Raw genomic sequence first — 26139 nt, forward strand, 5'->3', positions numbered from 1 at the left:
AGCATCATTCAGTTTGTGGCCCAGTTATATGGCCGTCCAAGGCAAATTGCACCATTCCTGAATGAGCACATGGAAAGGGCTGAACAATTGCAGAAACAACGCTATGACATCACTGCAATTAACCGGTTCTTTAAACTGGGAGTGTGATGTGCGTGTCCCGGTTGTTACCTCGGAACAGGGACGCCACACCTACTGCTCCCTGCCAGGTGCCTGGTAATAGGAGGATGCCAGACGCAAAGCCTCCTGATCCCCGCCTGGCGCCGAGCAACAGGCAGGTTCTGCTGGTCTCCTCCCAGTGCCTATCAACAGGCTTATATCAGGCGCTTGGGGTGGCTGGTTGCCTGGCTACAGGGATGCCAGGAACAGGCAGCGTTCCCCATTGTCGTAATAGAGAGACGACAGACAGGTAATAGAGAGACGACTGTCGTCTCTCTATTACCTGTCTGTCGTCTCTCTATTACCTGTCTGTCGTCTCTCTATTACCTGTCTGTCGTCTCTCTATTACCTGTCTGTCGTCTTGTTATTATCTTTCTGTCCGATAATAGAGGACAGAAAGATAATAACGAGACGACAGACAGGTAATAGAGAGATGACAGACAGGTAATAGAGAGATGATAGACAGGTAATAGAGAGACGACAGACAGGTAATAGAGAGACGACAGACCGGTAATAGAGACGGGACAGACATAATGGAGTTACAAGTCTGGGTTACTGCAGCCTGATACCTGTATGTGTTCTTTGTGCAGTCTCAGCCCATTACCTCTACATGTCAGGTGTTAAGCTGCAGCTGTGTATCCACTCACCTGTCGCATAATTAGGCCATCAGCACTCTGCCTGTGTGTCTGGCTGTCCAGCTGCGGTGACTAGGCTGCTTTTTTCTTTCTGGTGGTTCTCATTGGGAGTTAAGCCCGTACACACGGGGAGATATATTGCTCAGTTTCTCCTTTTCATCAGCGACCAGAGATGGTCAGAGATGCTTCCATGGGGGGTTGAGCCTTTCCAGTCTGTGTCCCATTCCTGTGTTCCTGGCTATCAGTGTAAGCTAAGTTTCTAGATTTTTCCATCTTGTGTACTATAGCATTTGTGCATATTGCAAGATTGTCTCTGTATTGCAGCCTGTGTATTGTTTCACCTGTGCGTACTGCAAGAGTTTCTCTGTATTGCAGTGTATTGTTGCACTTATACATACCATTAGAGGGTCATTATTCCATCCTGCACATTTTTATACCTGTGCATATCATTAGAGGGTCATTATTTTATCCTGCGCTTGTGCATATCATTAGAGGTCATTATTCCATCCTGCACTGTTGCGCTTGAGTATAATATTAGAGGGTCATTATTCCATCATGCACATTGTTGCACCTGTGTATAATATTAGAGGGTCATTATTCTATCCTGCGCATTGTTGCACCTATGTATAATATTGGAGGGTCATTATTCCATCCTGCGCATTGTTGCACCTGTGTATAATATTAGAGGGTCATTATTCCATCCTGCGCATTGTTGCACCTGTGTATAATATTGGAGGGTGGTTATTCCATCCTGCGCATTGTTGCACCTATGTATAATATTGGAGTGTCATTACTCCATCCGGTGCAGTGTTACCCCTGTGTATATATTGGAGGGTCATTATTCCATCCTGCACATTGTTGCACCTGTGTATAATATTAGAGGATCATTACTCCATTCTGCACATTGTTGCACCTGTGTATAATATTGGAGGGTCATTATTCCATCCTGCACATTGTTGCACCTGTGTATAATATTGGAGGGTCATTATTCCATCCTGCGCATTGTTGCACCTGTGTATAATATTAGAATGTCATTGCTGCATCCTGCACATTGTTGCACCATGTATTACACCATCTGATGATCCTGGATTACTGTGGCTATCCGTGTGGGAGATGGAAGAGTTCTGGTTGCCCCAGCGTGTGCTCCATCTATCTGTTCTGTACAGTGGTGGATTCAGGGGGGATCTCAGCCTCTATGTGTGTCTCAGCCTCAGTGATATAAAGGTGATGGAGGGAATGGCCGTACTACAGTGACAGTGTTAGTGAGAGAAGTGTCACTGAGCCGGAGCTATGTACAGAGCAGTGTCACAGAGCCGGAGCTACGTACAGAGAAGTGTCACTGAGCCGGAGCTACGTGCAGAGCAGTGTCACTGAGCCGGAGCTACGTGCAGAGCAGTGTCACTGAGCCGGAGCTACGTGCAGAGAAGTGTCACTGAGCCGGAGCTACGTACACAGAAGTGTCACTGAGCCGGAGCGACGTACAGAGAAGTGTCACTGAGCCGGAGCTACGTGCAGAGAAGTGTCACTGAGCCGGAGCTACGTGCAGAGAAGTGTCACTGAGCCGGAGCTACGTACAGAGAAGTGTCACTGAGCCGGAGCTACGTACAGAGAAGTGTCACTGAGCCGGAGCTACGTACAGAGCAGTGTCACTGAGCCGGAGCTACGTACAGAGCAGTGTCACTGAGCCGGAGCTACGTACAGAGAAGTGTCACTGAGCCGGGGCTACGTACAGAGAAGTGTCACTGAGCCGGAGCTACGTGCAGAGAAGTGTCACTGAGCCGGAGCTACGTGCAGAGCAGTGTCACTGAGCCGGAGCTACGTAGAGAGAAGTGTCACTGAGCCGGAGCTACGTGCAGAGAAGTGTCACTGAGCCGGAGCTACGTACAGAGCAGTGTCACTGAGCCGGAGCTACGTACAGAGCAGTGTCACTGAGCCGGAGCTACGTCCAGAGCAGTGTCACTGAGCCGGAGCTGCGTACAGAGAAGTGTCACTGAGCCGGAGCTGCGTACAGAGAAGTGTCACTGAGCCGGAGCTACGTCCAGAGCAGTGTCACTGAGCCGGAGCTACGTGCAGAGCAGTGTCACTGAGCCGGAGCTACGTACAGAGCAGTGTCACTGAGCCGGAGCTACGTCCAGAGAAGTGTCACTGAGCCGGAGCTATGTGCAGAGCAGTGTCACTGAGCCGGAGCTACGTGCAGAGCAGTGTCACTGAGCCGGAGCTGCGTGCAGAGCAGTGTCACTGAGCCGGAGCTGCGTGCAGAGCAGTGTCACTGAGCCGGAGCTACGTGCAGAGAAGTGTCACTGAGCCGGAGCTACGTACAGAGCAGGGTCACTGAGCCGGAGCTACGTACAGAGCAGTGTCACTGAGCCGGAGCGACGTACAGAGAAGTGTCACTGAGCCGGAGCTACGTGCAGAGCAGTGTCACTGAGCCGGAGCTACGTACAGAGCAGTGTCACTGAGCCGGAGCTACGTGCAGAGAAGTGTCACTGAGCCGGAGCTACGTACAGAGCAGGGTCACTGAGCCGGAGCTACGTGCAGAGCAGGGTCACTGAGCCGGAGCTACGTGCAGAGCAGTGTCACTGAGCCGGAGCTACGTACAGAGCAGTGTCACTGAGCAGGAGCTACGTGCAGAGCAGTGTCACGGAGCCGGAGCTACGTGCAGAGCAGGGTCACTGAGCCGGAGCTACGTGCAGAGAAGTGTCACTGAGCCGGAGCTACGTACAGAGCAGGGTCACTGAGCCGGAGCTACGTACAGAGCAGTGTCACTGAGCCGGAGCGACGTACAGAGAAGTGTCACTGAGCCGGAGCTACGTGCAGAGCAGTGTCACTGAGCCGGAGCTACGTACAGAGAAGTGTCACTGAGCCGGAGCTACGTACAGAGAAGTGTCACTGAGCCGGAGCTACGTACAGAGAAGTGTCACTGAGCCGGAGCTACGTGCAGAGCAGTGTCACTGAGCCGGAGCTACGTGCAGAGCAGTGTCACTGAGCCGGAGCTACGTGCAGAGAAGTGTCACTGAGCCGGAGCTACGTACACAGAAGTGTCACTGAGCCGGAGCGACGTACAGAGAAGTGTCACTGAGCCGGAGCTACGTGCAGAGAAGTGTCACTGAGCCGGAGCTACGTGCAGAGAAGTGTCACTGAGCCGGAGCTACGTACAGAGAAGTGTCACTGAGCCGGAGCTACGTACAGAGAAGTGTCACTGAGCCGGAGCTACGTACAGAGCAGTGTCACTGAGCCGGAGCTACGTACAGAGCAGTGTCACTGAGCCGGAGCTACGTACAGAGAAGTGTCACTGAGCCGGGGCTACGTACAGAGAAGTGTCACTGAGCCGGAGCTACGTGCAGAGAAGTGTCACTGAGCCGGAGCTACGTGCAGAGCAGTGTCACTGAGCCGGAGCTACGTAGAGAGAAGTGTCACTGAGCCGGAGCTACGTGCAGAGAAGTGTCACTGAGCCGGAGCTACGTACAGAGCAGTGTCACTGAGCCGGAGCTACGTACAGAGCAGTGTCACTGAGCCGGAGCTACGTCCAGAGCAGTGTCACTGAGCCGGAGCTGCGTACAGAGAAGTGTCACTGAGCCGGAGCTGCGTACAGAGAAGTGTCACTGAGCCGGAGCTACGTCCAGAGCAGTGTCACTGAGCCGGAGCTACGTGCAGAGCAGTGTCACTGAGCCGGAGCTACGTACAGAGCAGTGTCACTGAGCCGGAGCTACGTCCAGAGAAGTGTCACTGAGCCGGAGCTATGTGCAGAGCAGTGTCACTGAGCCGGAGCTACGTGCAGAGCAGTGTCACTGAGCCGGAGCTGCGTGCAGAGCAGTGTCACTGAGCCGGAGCTGCGTGCAGAGCAGTGTCACTGAGCCGGAGCTGCGTGCAGAGAAGTGTCACTGAGCCGGAGCTACGTACAGAGCAGGGTCACTGAGCCGGAGCTACGTACAGAGCAGTGTCACTGAGCCGGAGCGACGTACAGAGAAGTGTCACTGAGCCGGAGCTACGTGCAGAGCAGTGTCACTGAGCCGGAGCTACGTACAGAGCAGTGTCACTGAGCCGGAGCTACGTGCAGAGAAGTGTCACTGAGCCGGAGCTACGTACAGAGCAGGGTCACTGAGCCGGAGCTACGTGCAGAGCAGGGTCACTGAGCCGGAGCTACGTGCAGAGCAGTGTCACTGAGCCGGAGCTACGTACAGAGCAGTGTCACTGAGCAGGAGCTACGTGCAGAGCAGTGTCACGGAGCCGGAGCTACGTGCAGAGCAGGGTCACTGAGCCGGAGCTACGTGCAGAGAAGTGTCACTGAGCCGGAGCTACGTACAGAGCAGGGTCACTGAGCCGGAGCTACGTACAGAGCAGTGTCACTGAGCCGGAGCGACGTACAGAGAAGTGTCACTGAGCCGGAGCTACGTGCAGAGCAGTGTCACTGAGCCGGAGCTACGTACAGAGAAGTGTCACTGAGCCGGAGCTACGTACAGAGAAGTGTCACTGAGCCGGAGCTACGTACAGAGAAGTGTCACTGAGCCGGAGCTACGTACAGAGAAGTGTCACTGAGTCGGAGCTACGTGCAGAGCAGTGTCACTGAGCCGGAGCTACGTGCAGAGCAGTGTCACGGAGCCGGAGCTACGTACAGAGAAGTGTCACTGAGCCGGAGCTACGTGCAGAGAAGTGTCACTGAGCCGGAGCTACGTGCAGAGCAGTGTCACTGAGCCGGAGCTACGTGCAGAGCAGTGTCACGGAGCCGGAGCTACGTACAGAGAGTGATATAAAGGTGATGCGATTGTGTTATAGTGTAATATGTCGGCTTGGGGGTTATTCCTATATCTGCAGACACATAACCATCTCTGAGTTCTATCCTGTAGCGTTACTGGTATCAGCCAGTGTACTGGGGAACAATGTGTTATTCCAGGAGTTCCCAATCGGTTTTAAATCGCGGCACCCTAGAGTATCAGAATTTTTTGTTTTGTTTTTGCGGCACCCCTAGGCCCAAACAAAATGTAGAATAAAAATGTATTTAAATAATTAGATTGTGTTTATATGTGATCCTTAGGTTCAGTTATGTGGTAACGGGCAGGATTTGCTTCTGTTTGTGCATATGTTCTAATTGGCAGCCACAGCACTGGTCTTGTCCATAAATAATTTGAATTGGTCCAGGACCACCAACCCGGGGCACCCCTGCAAGTATCCCGAGGCGCCCCAGAGAGCCGGGGCACACAGCTTGGGAACCACTGTGTTCTTCCCTTCCGTATTATTACCTCTGCCTATGAAGGGTGTGGTATGGGTGACTGATGATCAGTATAGCGACTGCTGGAACTCCGACAGGGGGCGAGCGGATCTGTCAGTCCGGATCCCGATGTCAATATACTGAGCATCGGATGGTCACCCGGAATTCCTTCCAAGCACCTGACTGATATCAATATACTGACTGAGCGTGTGTGTGTGTGTGTACGCGTGTGTGTGTGTCTGATATAATGTATGCACACACACACGTACACACGTATTTGAGGTCAGGCAGATCATATTGGGAAGAGGCAGTGACTCTGGGATGGGTATCTCTGCATCCAATGCATGATGTCACCAGTGTACTGAGTGACATCATAGCCCCCCTGCCTGTGACCATACAGAGGGTTCCCAGCTGTATATAAGGAAGGGACGGAGCTGTCAGTGCTTCATACTCAGCACAGGAGCCGGCACACGGTGAGTGCAGGGGACAGACACAGCTCAGTCCTGTGTATAGGAGGTGCTGTTATACGGGGGCTGGCTGGTATACTGTATGTAATACATAGGAGGTGCTGTTATACAGGGGCTGGCTGGTACACTGTATGTAGTACATAGGAGGTGCTGTTATACAGGGGCTGGCTGGTATACTGTATGTAGTACATAGGAGGTGCTGTTATACAGGGGCTGGCTGTTACACTGTATGTAGTACATAGGAGGTGCTGTTATACAGGGGCTGGCTGGTACACTGTATGTAGTACATAGGAGGTGCTGTTATACAGGGGACTGGCTGGTATACTGTATGTAGTACATAGGAGGTGCTGTTATACAGGGGCTGGCTGGTATACTGTATGTAGTACATAGGAGGTGCTGTTATACAGGGACTGGCTGGTATACTGTATGTAGTACATAGGAGGTGCTGTTATACAGGGGCTGGCTGGTATACTGTATGTAGTACATAGGAGGTGCTGTTATACAGGGACTGGCTGGTATACTGTATGTAGTACATAGGAGGTGCTGTTATACAGGGGCTGGCTGGTATACTGTATGTAGTACATAGGAGGTGCTGTTATACAGGGACTGGCTGGTATACTGTATGTAGTACATAGGAGGTGCTGTTATACAGGGGCTGGCTGGTATACTGTATGTAGTACATAGGAGGTGCTGTTATACAGGGACTGGCTGGTATACTGTATGTAGTACATAGGAGGTGCTGTTATACAGGGACTGGCTGGTATACTGTATGTAGTACATAGGAGGTGCTGTTATACAGGGGCTGGCTGGTATACTGTATGTAATACATAGGAGGTGCTGTTATACAGGGGCTGGCTGGTACACTGTATGTAGTATATAGGAGGTGCTGTTATACAGGGGCTGGCTGGTGTACTGTATGTAGTACATAGGAGGTGCTGTTATACAGGGGCTGGCTGGTATACTGTATGTAATACATAGGAGGTGCTGTTATACAGGGGCTGGCTGGTATACTGTATGTAATACATGGGAGGTGCTGTTATACAGGGGCTGGCTGGTATACTGTATGTAATACATAGGAGGTGCTGTTATACAGGGGCTGGCTGGTATACTGTATGTAATACATAGGAGGTGCTGTTATACAGGGGCTGGCTGGTATACTGTATGTAGTACATAGGAGGTGCTGTTATACAGGGACTGGCTGGTATACTGTATGTAGTACATAGGAGGTGCTGTTATACAGGGGCTGGCTGGTATACTGTATGTAATACATAGGAGGTGCTGTTATACAGGGGCTGGCTGGTATACTGTATGTAATACATAGGAGGTGCTGTTATACAGGGGCTGGCTGGTATACTGTATGTAGTACATAGGAGGTGCTGTTATACAGGGGCTGGCTGGTATACTGTATGTAATACATGGGAGGTGCTGTTATACAGGGGCTGGCTGGTATACTGTATGTAATACATAGGAGGTGCTGTTATACAGGGGCTGGCTGTTACACTGTATGTAGTACATAGGAGGTGCTGTTATACAGGGGCTGGTATACTGTATGTAATACATAGGAGGTGCTGTTATACAGGGGCTGGCTGGTATACTGTATGTAGTACATAGGAGGTGCTGTTATACAGGGGCTGGCTGGTATACTGTATGTAGTACATAGGAGGTGCTGTTATACAGGGGCTGGCTGTTATACTGTATGTAGTACATATGAGGGTGCTGTTATACAGGGGCTGGCTGTTACACTGTATGTAATACATAGGAGGTGCTGTTATACAGGGGCTGGCTGGTATACTGTATGTAATACATAGGAGGTGCTGCTATACGGGGGCTGGCTGGTATACTGTATGTAATACATAGGAGGTGCTGTTATACAGGGGCTGGCTGGTATACTGTATGTAGTACATAGGAGGTGCTGTTATACAGGGGCTGGCTGGTATACTGTATGTAGTACATAGGAGGTGCTGTTATACAGGGGCTGGCTGGTATACTGTATGTAGTACATAGGAGGGTGCTGTTATACAGGGGCTGGCTGGTATACTGTATGTAATACATAGGAGGTGCTGTTATACAGGGGCTGGCTGGTATACTGTATGTAGTACATAGGAGGTGCTGTTATACAGGGGCTGGCTGGTATACTGTATGTAATACATAGGAGGTGCTGTTATACAGGGGCTGGCTGGTATACTGTATGTAATACATAGGAGGTGCTGTTATACAGGGGCTGGCTGGTATACTGTATGTAGTACATAGGAGGTGCTGTTATACAGGGGCTGGCTGGTATACTGTATGTAATACATAGGAGGTGCTGTTATACAGGGGCTGGCTGGTGTACTGTATGTAATACATAGGAGGGTGCTGTTATACAGGGGCTGGCTGGTATACTGTATGTAATACATAGGAGGTGCTGTTATACAGGGGCTGGCTGGTGTACTGTATGTAATACATAGGAGGGTGCTGTTATACAGGGGCTGGCTGGTATACTGTATGTAGTACATAGGAGGTGCTGTTATACAGGGGCTGGCTGGTATACTGTATGTAGTACATAGGAGGGTGCTGTTATACAGGGGCTGGCTGGTGTACTGTATGTAGTACATAGGAGGTGCTGTTATACAGGGGCTGGTGTACTGTATGTAGTACATAGGAGGTGCTGTTATACAGGGGCTGGCTGGTATACTGTATGTAATACATAGGAGGTGCTGTTATACAGGGGCTGGCTGGTATACTGTATGTAGTACATAGGAGGTGCTGTTATACAGGGGCTGGCTGGTATACTGTATGTAATACATAGGAGGTGCTGTTATACAGGGGCTGGCTGGTGTACTGTATGTAATACATAGGAGGGTGCTGTTATACAGGGGCTGGCTGGTATACTGTATGTAGTACATAGGAGGTGCTGTTATACAGGGGCTGGCTGGTACACTGTATGTAGTACATAGGAGGTGCTGTTATACAGGGGCTGGCTGGTACACTGTATGTAGTACATAGGAGGTGCTGTTATACAGGGGCTGGCTGGTACACTGTATGTAGTACATAGGAGGGTGCTGTTATACAGGGGCTGGCTGGTATACTGTATGTAATACATAGGAGGTGCTGTTATACAGGGGCTGGCTGGTATACTGTATGTAATACATAGGAGGGTGCTGTTATACAGGGGCTGGCTGGTATACTGTATGTAATACATAGGAGGTGCTGTTATACAGGGGCTGGCTGGTATACTGTATGTAGTACATAGGAGGTGCTGTTATACAGGGGCTGGCTGGTATACTGTATGTAGTACATAGGAGGTGCTGTTATACAGGGGCTGGCTGGTATACTGTATGTAATACATAGGAGGTGCTGTTATACAGGGGCTGGCTGGTATACTGTATGTAATACATAGGAGGTGCTGTTATACAGTGGCTGGCTGGTATACTGTATGTAGTACATGGGAGGTGCTGTTATACAGGGGCTGGCTGGTATACTGTATGTAGTACATAGGAGGTGCTGTTATACAGGGGCTGGCTGGTATACTGTATGTAGTACATAGGAGGTGCTGTTATACAGGGGCTGGCTGGTATACTGTATGTAGTACATAGGAGGTGCTGTTATACAGGGGCTGGCTGGTATACTGTATGTAATACATAGGAGGTGCTGTTATACAGGGGCTGGCTGTTATACTGTATGTAGTACTTAGGAGGTGCTGTTATACAGGGGCTGGCTGGTATACTGTATGTAGTACATAGGAGGTGCTGTTATACAGGGGCTGGCTGGTATACTGTATGTAGTACTTAGGAGGTGCTGTTATACAGGGGCTGGCTGGTACACTGTATGTAGTACATAGGAGGTGCTGTTATACAGGGGCTGGCTGGTACACTGTATGTAGTACATAGGAGGTGCTGTTATACAGGGGCTGGCTGGTACACTGTATGTAGTACATAGGAGGGTGCTGTTATACAGGGGCTGGCTGGTATACTGTATGTAATACATAGGAGGTGCTGTTATACAGGGGCTGGCTGGTATACTGTATGTAGTACATAGGAGGTGCTGTTATACAGGGGCTGGCTGGTATACTGTATGTAGTACATAGGAGGGTGCTGTTATACAGGGGCTGGCTGGTACACTGTATGTAGTACATAGGAGGGTGCTGTTATACAGGGGCTGGCTGGTACACTGTATGTAGTACATAGGAGGTGCTGTTATACAGGGGCTGGCTGGTATACTGTATGTAGTACATAGGAGGTGCTGTTATACAGGGGCTGGCTGGTATACTGTATGTAATACATAGGAGGTGCTGTTATACAGGGGCTGGCTGGTATACTGTATGTAATACATAGGAGGTGCTGTTATACAGGGGCTGGCTGGTATACTGTATGTAATACATAGGAGGTGCTGTTATACAGGGGCTGGCTGGTATACTGTATGTAATACATAGGAGGTGCTGTTATACAGGGGCTGGCTGGTATACTGTATGTAATACATAGGAGGGTGCTGTTATACAGGGGCTGGCTGGTATACTGTATGTAGTACATAGGAGGTGCTGTTATACAGGGGCTGGTATACTGTATGTAGTACATAGGAGGTGCTGTTATACAGGGGCTGGCTGGTATACTGTATGTAATACATAGGAGGTGCTGTTATACAGGGGCTGGTATACTGTATGTAATACATAGGAGGTGCTGTTATACAGGGGCTGGCTGGTACACTGTATGTAATACATAGGAGGTGCTGTTATACAGGGGCTGGCTGGTATACTGTATGTAATACATAGGAGGTGCTGTTATACAGGGGCTGGCTGGTACACTGTATGTAGTACATAGGAGGTGCTGTTATACAGGGGCTGGCTGGTGTACTGTATGTAGTACATAGGAGGTGCTGTTATACAGGGGCTGGCTGGTATACTGTATGTAGTACATAGGAGGTGCTGTTATACAGGGGCTGGCTGGTATACTGTATGTAGTACATAGGAGGTGCTGTTATACAGGGGCTGGCTGGTATACTGTATGTAATACATAGGAGGTGCTGTTATACAGGGGCTGGCTGGTGTACTGTATGTAATACATAGGAGGGTGCTGTTATACAGGGGCTGGCTGGTATACTGTATGTAGTACATAGGAGGGTGCTGTTATACAGGGGCTGGCTGGTGTACTGTATGTAGTACATAGGAGGTGCTGTTATACAGGGGCTGGTGTACTGTATGTAGTACATAGGAGGTGCTGTTATACAGGGGCTGGCTGGTATACTGTATGTAATACATAGGAGGTGCTGTTATACAGGGGCTGGCTGGTATACTGTATGTAGTACATAGGAGGTGCTGTTATACAGGGGCTGGCTGGTATACTGTATGTAATACATAGGAGGTGCTGTTATACAGGGGCTGGCTGGTGTACTGTATGTAATACATAGGAGGGTGCTGTTATACAGGGGCTGGCTGGTATACTGTATGTAGTACATAGGAGGTGCTGTTATACAGGGGCTGGCTGGTACACTGTATGTAGTACATAGGAGGTGCTGTTATACAGGGGCTGGCTGGTACACTGTATGTAGTACATAGGAGGTGCTGTTATACAGGGGCTGGCTGGTACACTGTATGTAGTACATAGGAGGGTGCTGTTATACAGGGGCTGGCTGGTATACTGTATGTAATACATAGGAGGTGCTGTTATACAGGGGCTGGCTGGTATACTGTATGTAATACATAGGAGGTGCTGTTATACAGGGGCTGGCTGGTATACTGTATGTAATACATAGGAGGGTGCTGTTATACAGGGGCTGGCTGGTATACTGTATGTAATACATAGGAGGTGCTGTTATACAGGGGCTGGCTGGTATACTGTATGTAGTACATAGGAGGTGCTGTTATACAGGGGCTGGCTGGTATACTGTATGTAGTACATAGGAGGTGCTGTTATACAGGGGCTGGCTGGTATACTGTATGTAATACATAGAAGGTGCTGTTATACAGGGGCTGGCTGGTATACTGTATGTAATACATAGGAGGTGCTGTTATACAGTGGCTGGCTGGTATACTGTATGTAGTACATGGGAGGTGCTGTTATACAGGGGCTGGCTGGTATACTGTATGTAGTACATAGGAGGTGCTGTTATACAGGGGCTGGCTGGTATACTGTATGTAGTACATAGGAGGTGCTGTTATACAGGGGCTGGCTGGTATACTGTATGTAGTACATAGGAGGTGCTGTTATACAGGGGCTGGCTGGTATACTGTATGTAATACATAGGAGGTGCTGTTATACAGGGGCTGGCTGTTATACTGTATGTAGTACTTAGGAGGTGCTGTTATACAGGGGCTGGCTGGTATACTGTATGTAGTACATAGGAGGTGCTGTTATACAGGGGCTGGCTGTTATACTGTATGTAGTACTTAGGAGGTGCTGTTATACAGGGGCTGGCTGGTACACTGTATGTAGTACATAGGAGGTGCTGTTATACAGGGGCTGGCTGGTACACTGTATGTAGTACATAGGAGGTGCTGTTATACAGGGGCTGGCTGGTATACTGTATGTAGTACATAGGAGGGTGCTGTTATACAGGGGCTGGCTGGTATACTGTATGTAATACATAGGAGGTGCTGTTATACAGGGGCTGGCTGGTATACTGTATGTAGTACATAGGAGGTGCTGTTATACAGGGGCTGGCTGGTATACTGTATGTAGTACATAGGAGGGTGCTGTTATACAGGGGCTGGCTGGTACACTGTATGTAGTACATAGGAGGGTGCTGTTATACAGGGGCTGGCTGGTATACTGTATGTAGTACATAGGAGGTGCTGTTATACAGGGGCTGGCTGGTATACTGTATGTAGTACATAGGAGGTGCTGTTATACAGGGGCTGGCTGGTATACTGTATGTAATACATAGGAGGTGCTGTTATACAGGGGCTGGCTGGTATACTGTATGTAATACATAGGAGGTGCTGTTATACAGGGGCTGGCTGGTATACTGTATGTAATACATAGGAGGTGCTGTTATACAGGGGCTGGCTGGTATACTGTATGTAATACATAGGAGGTGCTGTTATACAGGGGCTGGCTGGTATACTGTATGTAATACATAGGAGGGTGCTGTTATACAGGGGCTGGCTGGTATACTGTATGTAGTACATAGGAGGTGCTGTTATACAGGGGCTGGTATACTGTATGTAGTACATAGGAGGTGCTGTTATACAGGGGCTGGCTGGTATACTGTATGTAATACATAGGAGGTGCTGTTATACAGGGGCTGGTATACTGTATGTAATACATAGGAGGTGCTGTTATACAGGGGCTGGCTGGTACACTGTATGTAGTACATAGGAGGTGCTGTTATACAGGGGCTGGCTGGTATACTGTATGTAGTACATAGGAGGTGCTGTTATACAGGGGCTGGCTGGTGTACTGTATGTAGTACATAGGAGGTGCTGTTATACAGGGGCTGGCTGGTATACTGTATGTAGTACATAGGAGGTGCTGTTATACAGGGGCTGGTATACTGTATGTAGTACATAGGAGGTGCTGTTATACAGGGGCTGGCTGGTATACTGTATGTAGTACATAGGAGGTGCTGTTATACAGGGGCTGGTATACTGTATGTAGTACATAGGAGGTGCTGTTATACAGGGGCTGGCTGGTATACTGTATGTAATACATGGGAGGTGCTGTTATACAGGGGCTGGCTGGTATACTGTATGTAATACATGGGAGGTGCTGTTATACAGGGGCTGGCTGGTATACTGTATGTAGTACATAGGAGGTGCTGTTATACAGGGGCTGGCTGGTATACTGTATGTAATACATGGGAGGTGCTGTTATACAGGGGCTGGCTGGTATACTGTATGTAATACATAGGAGGTGCTGTTATACAGGGGCTGGCTGGTATACTGTATGTAGTACATAGGAGGTGCTGTTATACAGGGGCTGGCTGGTATACTGTATGTAGTACATAGGAGGTGCTGTTTTACAGGGGCTGGCTGTTATACTGTATGTAGTACATAGGAGGTGCTGTTATACAGGGGCTGGTATACTGTATGTAGTACATAGGAGGTGCTGTTATACAGGGGCTGGCTGGTATACTGTATGTAGTACATAGGAGGGTGCTGTTATACAGGGGCTGGCTGGTATACTGTATGTAATACATAGGAGGTGCTGTTATACAGGGGCTGGCTGGTATACTGTATGTAGTACATAGGAGGGTGCTGTTATACAGGGGCTGGCTGGTATACTGTATGTAGTACATAGGAGGTGCTGTTATACAGGGGCTGGCTGGTATACTGTATGTAGTACATAGGAGGGTGCTGTTATACAGGGGCTGGCTGGTATACTGTATGTAGTACATAGGAGGTGCTGTTATACAGGGGCTGGCTGGTATACTGTATGTAGTACATAGGAGGTGCTGTTATACAGGGGCTGGCTGGTATACTGTATGTAATACATAGGAGGTGCTGTTATACAGGGGCTGGCTGGTATACTGTATGTAATATATAGGAGGTGCTGTTATACAGGGGCTGGCTGGTATACTGTATGTAATACATGGGAGGTGCTGTTATACAGGGGCTGGCTGGTATACTGTATGTCATACATGGGAGGTGCTGTTATACAGGGGCTGGCTGGTATACTGTATGTAATATATAGGAGGTGCTGTTATACAGGGGCTGGCTGGTATACTGTATGTAATACATAGGAGGTGCTGTTATACAAGGGCTGGCTGTTACACTGTATGTAGTACATAGGAGGTGCTGTTATACAGGGGCTGGCTGGTACACTGTATGTAGTACATAGGAGGTGCTGTTATACAGGGGCTGGCTGGTATACTGTATGTAGTACATAGGAGGTGCTGTTATACAGGGGCTGGCTGGTATACTGTATGTAGTACATAGGAGGTGCTGTTATACAGGGGCTGGCTGGTATACTGTATGTAATACATAGGAGGTGCTGTTATACAGGGGCTGGCTGGTATACTGTATGTAATACATAGGAGGTGCTGTTATACAGGGGCTGGCTGTTATACTGTATGTAGTACATAGGAGGTGCTGTTATACAGGGGCTGGCTGGTATACTGTATGTAGTACATAGGAGGGTGCTGTTATACAGGGGCTGGCTGGTATACTGTATGTAGTACATAGGAGGTGCTGTTATACAGGGGCTGGCTGGTATACTGTATGTAGTACATAGGAGGGTGCTGTGCTGTTATACAGGGGCTGGCTGGTGTACTGTATGTAGTACATAGGAGGTGCTGTTATACAGGGGCTGGCTGGTATACTGTATGTAGTACATAGGAGGTGCTGTTATACAGGGGCTGGCTGGTATACTGTATGTAGTACATAGGAGGTGCTGTTATACAGGGGCTGGCTGGTATACTGTATGTAGTACTAAGGAGGTGCTGTTATACAGGGGCTGGCTGGTACACTGTATGTAGTACATAGGAGGTGCTGTTATACAGGGGCTGGCTGGTATACTGTATGTAGTACATAGGAGGGTGCTGTTATACAGGGGCTGGCTGGTATACTGTATGTAATACATAGGAGGTGCTGTTATACAGGGGCTGGCTGGTGTACTGTATGTAATACATGGGAGGTGCTGTTATACAGGGGCTGGCTGGTATACTGTATGTAATACATAGGAGGTGCTGTTATACAGGGGCTGGCTGTTATACTGTATGTAGTACATAGGAGGGTGCTGTTATACAGGGGCTGGCTGGTATACTGTATGTAATACATAGGAGGCGCTGTTATACAGGGGCTGGCTGGTATACTGTATGTAGTACATAGGAGGTGCTGTTATACAGGGGCTGGCTGGTATACTGTATGTAGTACATAGGAGGTGCTGTTATACAGGGGCTGGTATACTGTATGTAATACATAGGAGGTGCTGTTATACAGGGGCTGGCTGGTATACTGTATGTAGTACATAGGAGGTGCTGTTATACAGGGGCTGGCTGGTGTACTGTATGTAGTACATAGGAGGAGCTGTTATACAGGGGCTGGCTGGTATACTGTATGTAGTACATAGGAGGTGCTGTTATACAGGGGCTGGTATACTGTATGTAGTACATAGGAGGTGCTGTTATACAGGGGCTGGCTGGTATACTGTATGTAGTACATAGGAGGTGCTGTTATACAGGGGCTGGCTGGTATACTGTATGTAGTACATAGGAGGGTGCTGTTATACAGGGGCTGGCTGGTATACTGTATGTAGTACATAGGAGGTGCTGTTATACAGGGGCTGGCTGGTATACTGTATGTAGTACATAGGAGGGTGCTGTGCTGTTATACAGGGGCTGGCTGGTATACTGTATGTAGTACATAGGAGGTGCTGTTATACAGGGGCTGGCTGGTATACTGTATGTAGTACATAGGAGGTGCTGTTATACAGGGGCTGGCTGGTATACTGTATGTAGTACATAGGAGGGTGCTGTGCTGTTATACAGGGACTGGCTGGTATACTGTATGTAGTACATAGGAGGTGCTGTTATACAGGGGCTGGCTGGTATACTGTATGTAATACATAGGAGGTGCTGTTATACAGGGGCTGGCTGGTATACTGTATGTAGTACATAGGAGGTGCTGTTATACAGGGGCTGGCTGGTATACTGTATGTAGTACATAGGAGGTGCTGTTATACAGGGGCTGGCTGGTATACTGTATGTAATACATAGGAGGTGCTGTTATACAGGGGCTGGCTGGTATACTGTATGTAATACATGGGAGGTACTGTTATACGGGGGCTGGCTGGTATACTGTATGTAATACATAGGAGGTGCTGTTATACAGGGGCTGGCTGCTATACTGTATGTAATACATAGGAGGTGCTGTTATACAGGGGCTGGCTGTTATACTGTATGTAGTACATAGGAGGGTGCTGTTATACAGGGGCTGGCTGGTGTACTGTATGTAATACATAGGAGGTGCTGTTATACAGGGGCTGGCTGTTATACTGTATGTAATACATAGGAGGTGCTGTTATACAGGGGCTGGCTGGTATACTGTATGTAGTACATAGGAGGTACTGTTATACAGGGGCTGGCTGGTATACTGTATGTAGTACATAGGAGGTGCTGTTATACAGGGGCTGGCTGGTATACTGTATGTAGTACATAGGAGGTGCTGTTATACAGGGGCTGGCTGGTATACTGTATGTAGTACATAGGAGGTGCTGTTATACAGGGGCTGGCTGGTATACTGTATGTAATACATAGGAGGTGCTGTTATACAGGGGCTGGCTGGTATACTGTATGTAGTACATAGGAGGTGCTGTTATACAGGGGCTGGCTGGTATACTGTATGTAGTACATAGGAGGGTGCTGTTATACAGGGGCTGGCTGGTATACTGTATGTAATACATAGGAGGTGCTGTTATACAGGGGCTGGCTGGTATACTGTATGTAATACATAGGAGGTGCTGTTATACAAGGGCTGGCTGTTACACTGTATGTAGTACATAGGAGGTGCTGTTATACAGGGGCTGGCTGGTATACTGTATGTAGTACATAGGAGGTGCTGTTATACAGGGGCTGGCTGGTATACTGTATGTAATACATGGGAGGTGCTGTTATACAGGGGCTGGCTGGTATACTGTATGTAGTACATAGGAGGTGCTGTTATACAGGGGCTGGCTGCTATACTGTATGTAGTACATAGGAGGTGCTGTTATACAGGGGCTGGCTGGTACACTGTATGTAGTACATAGGAGGTGCTGTTATACAGGGGCTGGCTGGTGTACTGTATGTAGTACATAGGAGGTGCTGTTATACAGGGGCTGGCTGGTACACTGTATGTAATACATAGGAGGTGCTGTTATACAGGGGCTGGCTGGTGTACTGTATGTAATACATAGGAGGGTGCTGTTATACAGGGGCTGGCTGGTATACTGTATGTAGTACATAGGAGGTGCTGTTATACAGGGGCTGGCTGGTATACTGTATGTAGTACATAGGAGGTGCTGTTATACAGGGGCTGGCTGGTATACTGTATGTAGTACATAGGAGGGTGCTGTTATACAGGGGCTGGCTGGTACACTGTATGTAGTACATAGGAGGTGCTGTTATACAGGGGCTGGCTGGTACACTGTATGTAGTACATAGGAGGTGCTGTTATACAGGGGCTGGCTGGTATACTGTATGTAGTACATAGGAGGGTGCTGTTATACAGGGGCTGGCTGGTATACTGTATGTAGTACATAGGAGGTGCTGTTATACAGGGGCTGGCTGGTATACTGTATGTAATACATAGGAGGTGCTGTTATACAGGGGCTGGCTGTTATACTGTATGTAGTACTTAGGAGGTGCTGTTATACAGGGGCTGGCTGGTATACTGTATGTAGTACATAGGAGGTGCTGTTATACAGGGGCTGGTATACTGTATGTAGTAAATAGGAGGTGCTGTTATACAGGGGCTGGCTGGTATACTGTATGTAGTACATAGGAGGTGCTGTTATACAGGGGCTGGCTGGTATACTGTATGTAGTACATAGGAGGTGCTGTTATACAGGGGCTGGTATACTGTATGTAGTACATAGGAGGTGCTGTTATACAGGGGCTGGCTGGTATACTGTATGTAATACATGGGAGGTGCTGTTATACAGGGGCTGGCTGGTATACTGTATGTAATACATGGGAGGTGCTGTTATACAGGGGCTGGCTGGTATACTTTATGTAATACATAGGAGGTGCTGTTATACAGGGGCTGGCTGGTATACTGTATGTAATACATAGGAGGTGCTGTTATACAGGGGCTGGCTGTTACACTGTATGTAGTACATAGGAGGTGCTGTTATACAGGGGCTGGCTGGTACACTGTATGTAGTATATAGGAGGTGCTGTTATACAGGGGCTGGCTGGTGTACTGTATGTAGTACATAGGAGGTGCTGTTATACAGGGGCTGGCTGGTGTACTGTATATAGTACATAGGAGGTGATGTTATACAGGGGCTGGCTGGTATACTGTATGTAGTACATAGGAGGGTGCTGTTATACAGGGGCTGGCTGGTATACTGTATGTAGTACATAGGAGGTGCTGTTATACAGGGGCTGGCTGGTATACTGTATGTAATACATAGGAGGTGCTGTTATACAGGGGCTGGCTGGTGTACTGTATGTAGTACATAGGAGGTGCTGTTATACAGGGGCTGGCTGGTATACTGTATGTAGTACATAGGAGGTGCTGTTATACAGGGGCTGGCTGGTATACTGTATGTAATACATGGGAGGTGCTGTTATACAGGGGCTGGCTGGTATACTGTATGTAGTACATAGGAGGTGCTGTTATACAGGGGCTGGCTGGTGTACTGTATGTAATACATAGGAGGTGCTGTTATACAGGGGCTGGCTGGTATACTGTATGTAGTACATAGGAGGTGCTGTTATACAGGGGCTGGCTGGTATACTGTATGTAATACATAGGAGGTGCTGTTATACAGGGGCTGGCTGTTATACTGTATGTAGTACTTAGGAGGTGCTGTTATACAGGGGCTGGCTGGTATACTGTATGTAGTACATAGGAGGTGCTGTTATACAGGGGCTGGTATACTGTATGTAGTAAATAGGAGGTGCTGTTATACAGGGGCTGGCTGGTATACTGTATGTAGTACATAGGAGGTGCTGTTATACAGGGGCTGGCTGGTATACTGTATGTAGTACATAGGAGGTGCTGTTATACAGGGGCTGGTATACTGTATGTAGTACATAGGAGGTGCTGTTATACAGGGGCTGGCTGGTATAATGTATGTAGTACATAGGAGGTGCTGTTATACAGGGGCTGGCTGGTATACTGTATGTAGTACATAGGAGATGCTGTTATACAGGGGCTGGCTGGTATACTGTATGTAGTACATAGGAGGTGCTGTTATACAGGGGCTGGCTGGTATACTGTATGTAGTACATAGGAGGTGCTGTTATACAGGGGCTGGCTGGTATACTGTATGTAATACATGGGAGGTGCTGTTATACAGGGGCTGGCTGGTATACTGTATGTAATACATGGGAGGTGCTGTTATACAGGGGCTGGCTGGTATACTTTATGTAATACATAGGAGGTGCTGTTATACAGGGGCTGGCTGGTATACTGTATGTAATACATAGGAGGTGCTGTTATACAGGGGCTGGCTGTTACACTGTATGTAGTACATAGGAGGTGCTGTTATACAGGGGCTGGCTGGTACACTGTATGTAGTATATAGGAGGTGCTGTTATACAGGGGCTGGCTGGTGTACTGTATGTAGTACATAGGAGGTGCTGTTATACAGGGGCTGGCTGGTGTACTGTATATAGTACATAGGAGGTGATGTTATACAGGGGCTGGCTGGTATACTGTATGTAGTACATAGGAGGGTGCTGTTATACAGGGGCTGGCTGGTATACTGTATGTAGTACATAGGAGGTGCTGTTATACAGGGGCTGGCTGGTATACTGTATGTAATACATAGGAGGTGCTGTTATACAGGGGCTGGCTGGTGTACTGTATGTAGTACATAGGAGGTGCTGTTATACAGGGGCTGGCTGGTATACTGTATGTAGTACATAGGAGGTGCTGTTATACAGGGGCTGGCTGGTATACTGTATGTAATACATAGGAGGTGCTGTTATACAGGGGCTGGCTGGTATACTGTATGTAGTACATAGGAGGCGCTGTTATACAGGGGCTGGCTGGTATACTGTATGTAGTACATAGGAGGTGCTGTTATACAGGGGCTGGCTGGTATACTGTATGTAGTACATAGGAGGTGCTGTTATACAGGGGCTGGCTGGTATACTGTATGTAGTACATAGGAGGTGCTGTTATACAGGGGCTGGTGGTATACTGTATGTAGTACATAGGAGGTGCTGTTATACAGGGGCTGGCTGGTGTACTGTATGTAGTACATAGGAGGTGCTGTTATACAGGGGCTGGCTGGTATACTGTATGTAATACATAGGAGGTGCTGTTATACGGGGGCTGGCTGGTGTACTGTATGTAGTACATAGGAGGTGCTGTTATACAGGGGCTCGCTGCTATACTGTATGTAATACATGGGAGGTGCTGTTATACAGGGGCTGGCTGGTATACTGTATGTAATACATAGGAGGTGCTGTTATACAGGGCCTGGCTGGTATACTGTATGTAGTACATAGGAGGTGCTGTTATACAGGGGCTGGCTGGTATACTGTATGTAGTACATAGGAGGTGCTGTTATACAGGGGCTGGCTGGTATACTGTATGTAGTACATAGGAGGTGCTGTTATACAGGGGCTGGTATACTGTATATAGTACATAGGAGGTGCTGTTATACAGGGGCTGGCTGGTATACTGTATGTAGTACATAGGAGGTGCTGTTATACAGGGGCTGGCTGTTACACTGTATGTAGTACATAGGAGGTGCTGTTATACAGGGGCTGGCTGGTGTACTGTATGTAGTACATAGGAGGTGCTGTTATACAGGGGCTGGCTGGTATACTGTATGTAGTACATAGGAGGGTGCTGTGCTGTTATACAGGGGCTGGCTGGTATACTGTATGTAGTACATAGGAGGGTGCTGTTATACAGGGGCTGGCTGGTATACTGTATGTAGTACATAGGAGGGTGCTGTGCTGTTATACAGGGGCTGGCTGGTATACTGTATGTAGTACATAGGAGGGTGCTGTTATACAGGGGCTGGCTGGTATACTGTATGTAGTACATAGGAGGTGCTGTTATACAGGGTCTGGGTGTTATACTGTGTTATATATAGGTGCTATGTGTTGTACTGTATTGTATATAGGAGCTGGGTGTTGTACTGTATTATATATAGGCGCTGGGTGTTGTACTGTATTATATATAGGTGCTGGGTGTTGTACTGTATTATATATAGGTGCTGGGTGTTGTACTGTATTATATATAGTAGCTGGGTGTTGTACTGTATTATATATGGGCTCTGGGTGTTGTACTGTATTATATATAGGCGCTGGGTGTTGTACTGTATTATATATAGGCGCTGGGTGTTGTACTGTATTATATATAGGAGCTGGGTGTTGTACTGTATTATATATAGGGGCTGGGTGATGTACTGTATTATATATAGGTGCTGGGTGTTGTACTGTATTATATATAGGTGCTGGGTGTTGTACTGTATTATATATAGGAGCTGGGTGTTGTACTGTATTATATATAGGTGCTGGGTGTTGTACTGTATTATATATAGTAGCTGGGTGTTGTACTGTATTATATATGGGCTCTGGGTGTTGTACTGTATTATATATAGGCGCTGGGTGTTGTACTGTATTATATATAGGCGCTGGGTGTTGTACTGTATTATATATAGGTGCTGGGTGTTGTACTGTATTATATATAGGAGCTGGGTGTTGTACTGTATTATATATAGGGGCTGGGTGATGTACTGTATTATATATAGGTGCTGGGTGTTGTACTGTATTATATATAGGTGCTGGGTGTTGTACTGTATTATATATAGGAGCTGGGTGTTGTACTGTATTATATATAGGTGCTGGGTGTTGTACTGTATTATATATAGGTGCTGGGTGTTGTACTGTATTATATATAGGTGCTGGGTGTTGTACTGTATTATCTATAGGAGCTGGGTGTTGTACTGTATTATATATAGGAGCTGGGTGTTGTACTGTATTATATATAGGAGCTGGGTGTTGTACTGTATTATATATAGGAGCTGGGTGTTGTACTGTATTATATATAGGTGCTGGGTGTTGTACTGTATTATATATAGGAGCTGAGTGTTGTACTGTATTATATATAGTAGCTGGGTGTTGTACTGTATTATATATAGGTGCTAGGTGTTGTACTGTATTATATATAGGTGCTGGGTGTTGTACTCAGGGCAGGCGACAGGGGGGGTCAAAGGGGACACTTGTACCGGGCCCCGACCAGTTGAGGGGCCCCAAGACTTTGAGGGACTCGGGGTCTGAAAGCATGGCTGCCTAATCACTTATCTGGCTACCTGTACTAATGAGTTTAGTGACATCACGCAACACACTAAACCACACAACGCACAATGCTGTGCCCTCCAATCTCTGCTCTTCCATATTATATTGCATTGTAAATATTAATTATCTATTTACTTCTAATAATAAAAAATATATATTCAATATGCAATATAATAAGAATCTGCGTTGGGGGGCCCCCCGAGATATCAGTTTTCCGGGCCCCAAGATTTCTGTTGCCAGCCCTGGTTGTACTGTATTATATATAGGTGCTGGGTGTTGTACTGTATTATATATAGTAGCTGGGTGTTGTACTGTATTATATATAGGTGCTGGGTGTTGTACTGTATTATATATAGGTGCTGGGTGTTGTACTGTATTATATATAGGAGCTGGGTGTTGTACTGTATTATATATAGGAGCTGGGTGTTGTACTGTATTATATATAGGGGTTTGGTGTTGTACTGTATTATATATATAGGAGCTGGGTGTTGTACTGTATTATATATAGGAGCTGGGTGTTGTACTGTAATATATATATATATATATATATATATATATATAGGTGCTGGGTGTTGTACTGTATCATATATAGGTGCTGGGTGTTGTACTGTATTATATATAGGTGCTGGGTGTTGTACTGTATTATATATAGGTGCTGGGTGTTGTACTGTATTATATATAGGGGTTGGGTGTTGTACTGTATTATATATAGGTGCTGGGTGTTATACTATATTATATATAGGGGTTGGGTGGGATACTGTATTATATATAGGTGCTGGGTGTTGTACTGTATTATATATAGGTGCTGGGTGTTGTACTATATTATATATAGGTGCTGGGTGTTGTACTGTATTATATATAGGTGCTGGGTGTTGTACTGTATTATATATAGGTGCTGGGTGTTGTACTGTATTATTTATAGGTGCTGGGTGTTGTACTGTATTATATATAGGTGTTGTACTGTATTATATATAGGTGCTGGGTGTTGTACTGTATTATATATAGGTGCTGGGTGTTGTACTGTATTATATATAGGTGCTGGGTGTTGTACTGTATTATATATTGGTGCTGGGTGTTGTACTGTATTATATATAGGTGCTGGGTGTTGTACTGTATTATATATAGGTGCTGGGTGTTGTACTGTATTATATATAGGTGCTGGGTGTTGTACTGTATTATATATAGGTGTTGTACTGTATTATATATAGGTGCTGGGTGTTGTACTGTATTATATATAGGTGCTGGCTGTTGTACTGTATTATATATTGGTGCTGGGTGTTGTACTGTATTATATATAGGTGCTGGGTGTTGTACTGTATTATATATAGGTGCTGGGTGTTGTACTGTATTATATATAGGTGCTGGGTGTTGTACTGTATTATATATAGGTGCTGGGTGTTGTACTGTATTATATATTGGTGCTGAGTGTTGTACTGTATTATATATAGGTGCTGGGTGTTGTACTGTATTATATATAGGTGCTGGGTGTTGTACTGTATTATATATAGGTGCTGGGTGTTGTACTGTATTATATATAGGTGCTGGGTGTTGTACTGTATTATATATAGGTGTTGTACTGTATTATATATAGGTGCTGGTGTTGTACTGTATTATATATAGGAGCTGGGTGTTGTACTGTATAATATATAGGAGCTGGGTGTTGTACTGTATTATATATAGGTGCTGGGTGTTGTACTGTATTATATATAGGAGCTGGGTGTTGTACTGTATTATATATAGGTGCTGGGTGTTGTACTGTATTATATATAGGTGCTGGGTGTTGTACTGTATTATATATAGGTGCTGGGTGTTATACTGTATTATATATAGTTGTTGTACTGTATTATATATAGGTGCTGGGTGTTGTACTGTATTATATATAGGTGCTGGGTGTTGTACTGTATTATATATAGTTGTTGTACTGTATTATATATAGGTGCTGGGTGTTGTACTGTATTATAGGAGCTGGGTGTTGTACTGTATTATATATAGGTGCTGGGTGTTGTACTGTATTATATATAGGTGCTGGGTGTTGTACTGTATTATATATAGGAGCTGGGTGTTGTACTGTATTATATATAGGTGCTGGGTGTTGTACTGTATTATATATAGGTGCTGGGTGTTGTACTGTTTTATATATAGGTGCTGGGTGTTGTACTGTATTATATATAAGGTGCTGGGTGTTGTACTGTATTATATATAGGTGCTGGGTGTTATACTGTATTATATATAGTTGTTGTACTGTATTATATATAGGTGCTGGGTGTTGTACTGTATTATATATAGGAGCTGGGTGTTGTACTGTATTATATACAGGAGCTGGGTGTTGTACTGTATTATATATAGGTGCTGGGTGTTGTACTGTATTATATATAGGAGCTGGGTGTTGTACTGTATTATATATAGGTGCTGGGTGTTGTACTGTATTATATATAGGTGCTGGGTGTTGTACTGTATTATATATAGTAGCTGGGTGTTGTACTGTATTATATATGGGCTCTGGGTGTTGTACTGTATTATATATAGGCGCTGGGTGTTGTACTGTATTATATATAGGCGCTGGGTGTTGTACTGTATTATATATAGGAGCTGGGTGTTGTACTGTATTATATATAGGGGCTGGGTGATGTACTGTATTATATATAGGTGCTGGGTGTTGTACTGTATTATATATAGGTGCTGGGTGTTGTACTGTATTATATATAGGAGCTGGGTGTTGTACTGTATTATATATAGGTGCTGGGTGTTGTACTGTATTATATATAGTAGCTGGGTGTTGTACTGTATTATATAT

General features: G+C 46.7%; 1 protein-coding gene across 2 annotated transcripts in view; it reads left to right on the forward strand.

Moving 5' to 3' along the window:
- Positions 1 to 907: 907 nt before the first annotated feature.
- UCN (urocortin) overlaps positions 908 to 26139 on the forward strand; it is a 31684-nt gene continuing 6452 nt past the window's right edge. The window contains exon 1 of one of the 2 annotated variants that reach the window (XM_083174839.1): positions 908 to 1037. The gene's annotated coding sequence lies outside the window, so the exon portion shown is untranslated. Of the gene's footprint in view, positions 1038 to 6454; positions 6471 to 26139 lie in introns of those variants that run through there. The other variant, XM_083174838.1, reaches the window with a different exon arrangement.

This window comes from Crinia signifera, chromosome 3 (genome assembly GCF_055691185.1).
Source record: "Crinia signifera chromosome 3, ASM5569118v1, whole genome shotgun sequence".
In the NCBI taxonomy this organism is placed as follows: domain Eukaryota; kingdom Metazoa; phylum Chordata; class Amphibia; order Anura; family Myobatrachidae; genus Crinia; species Crinia signifera.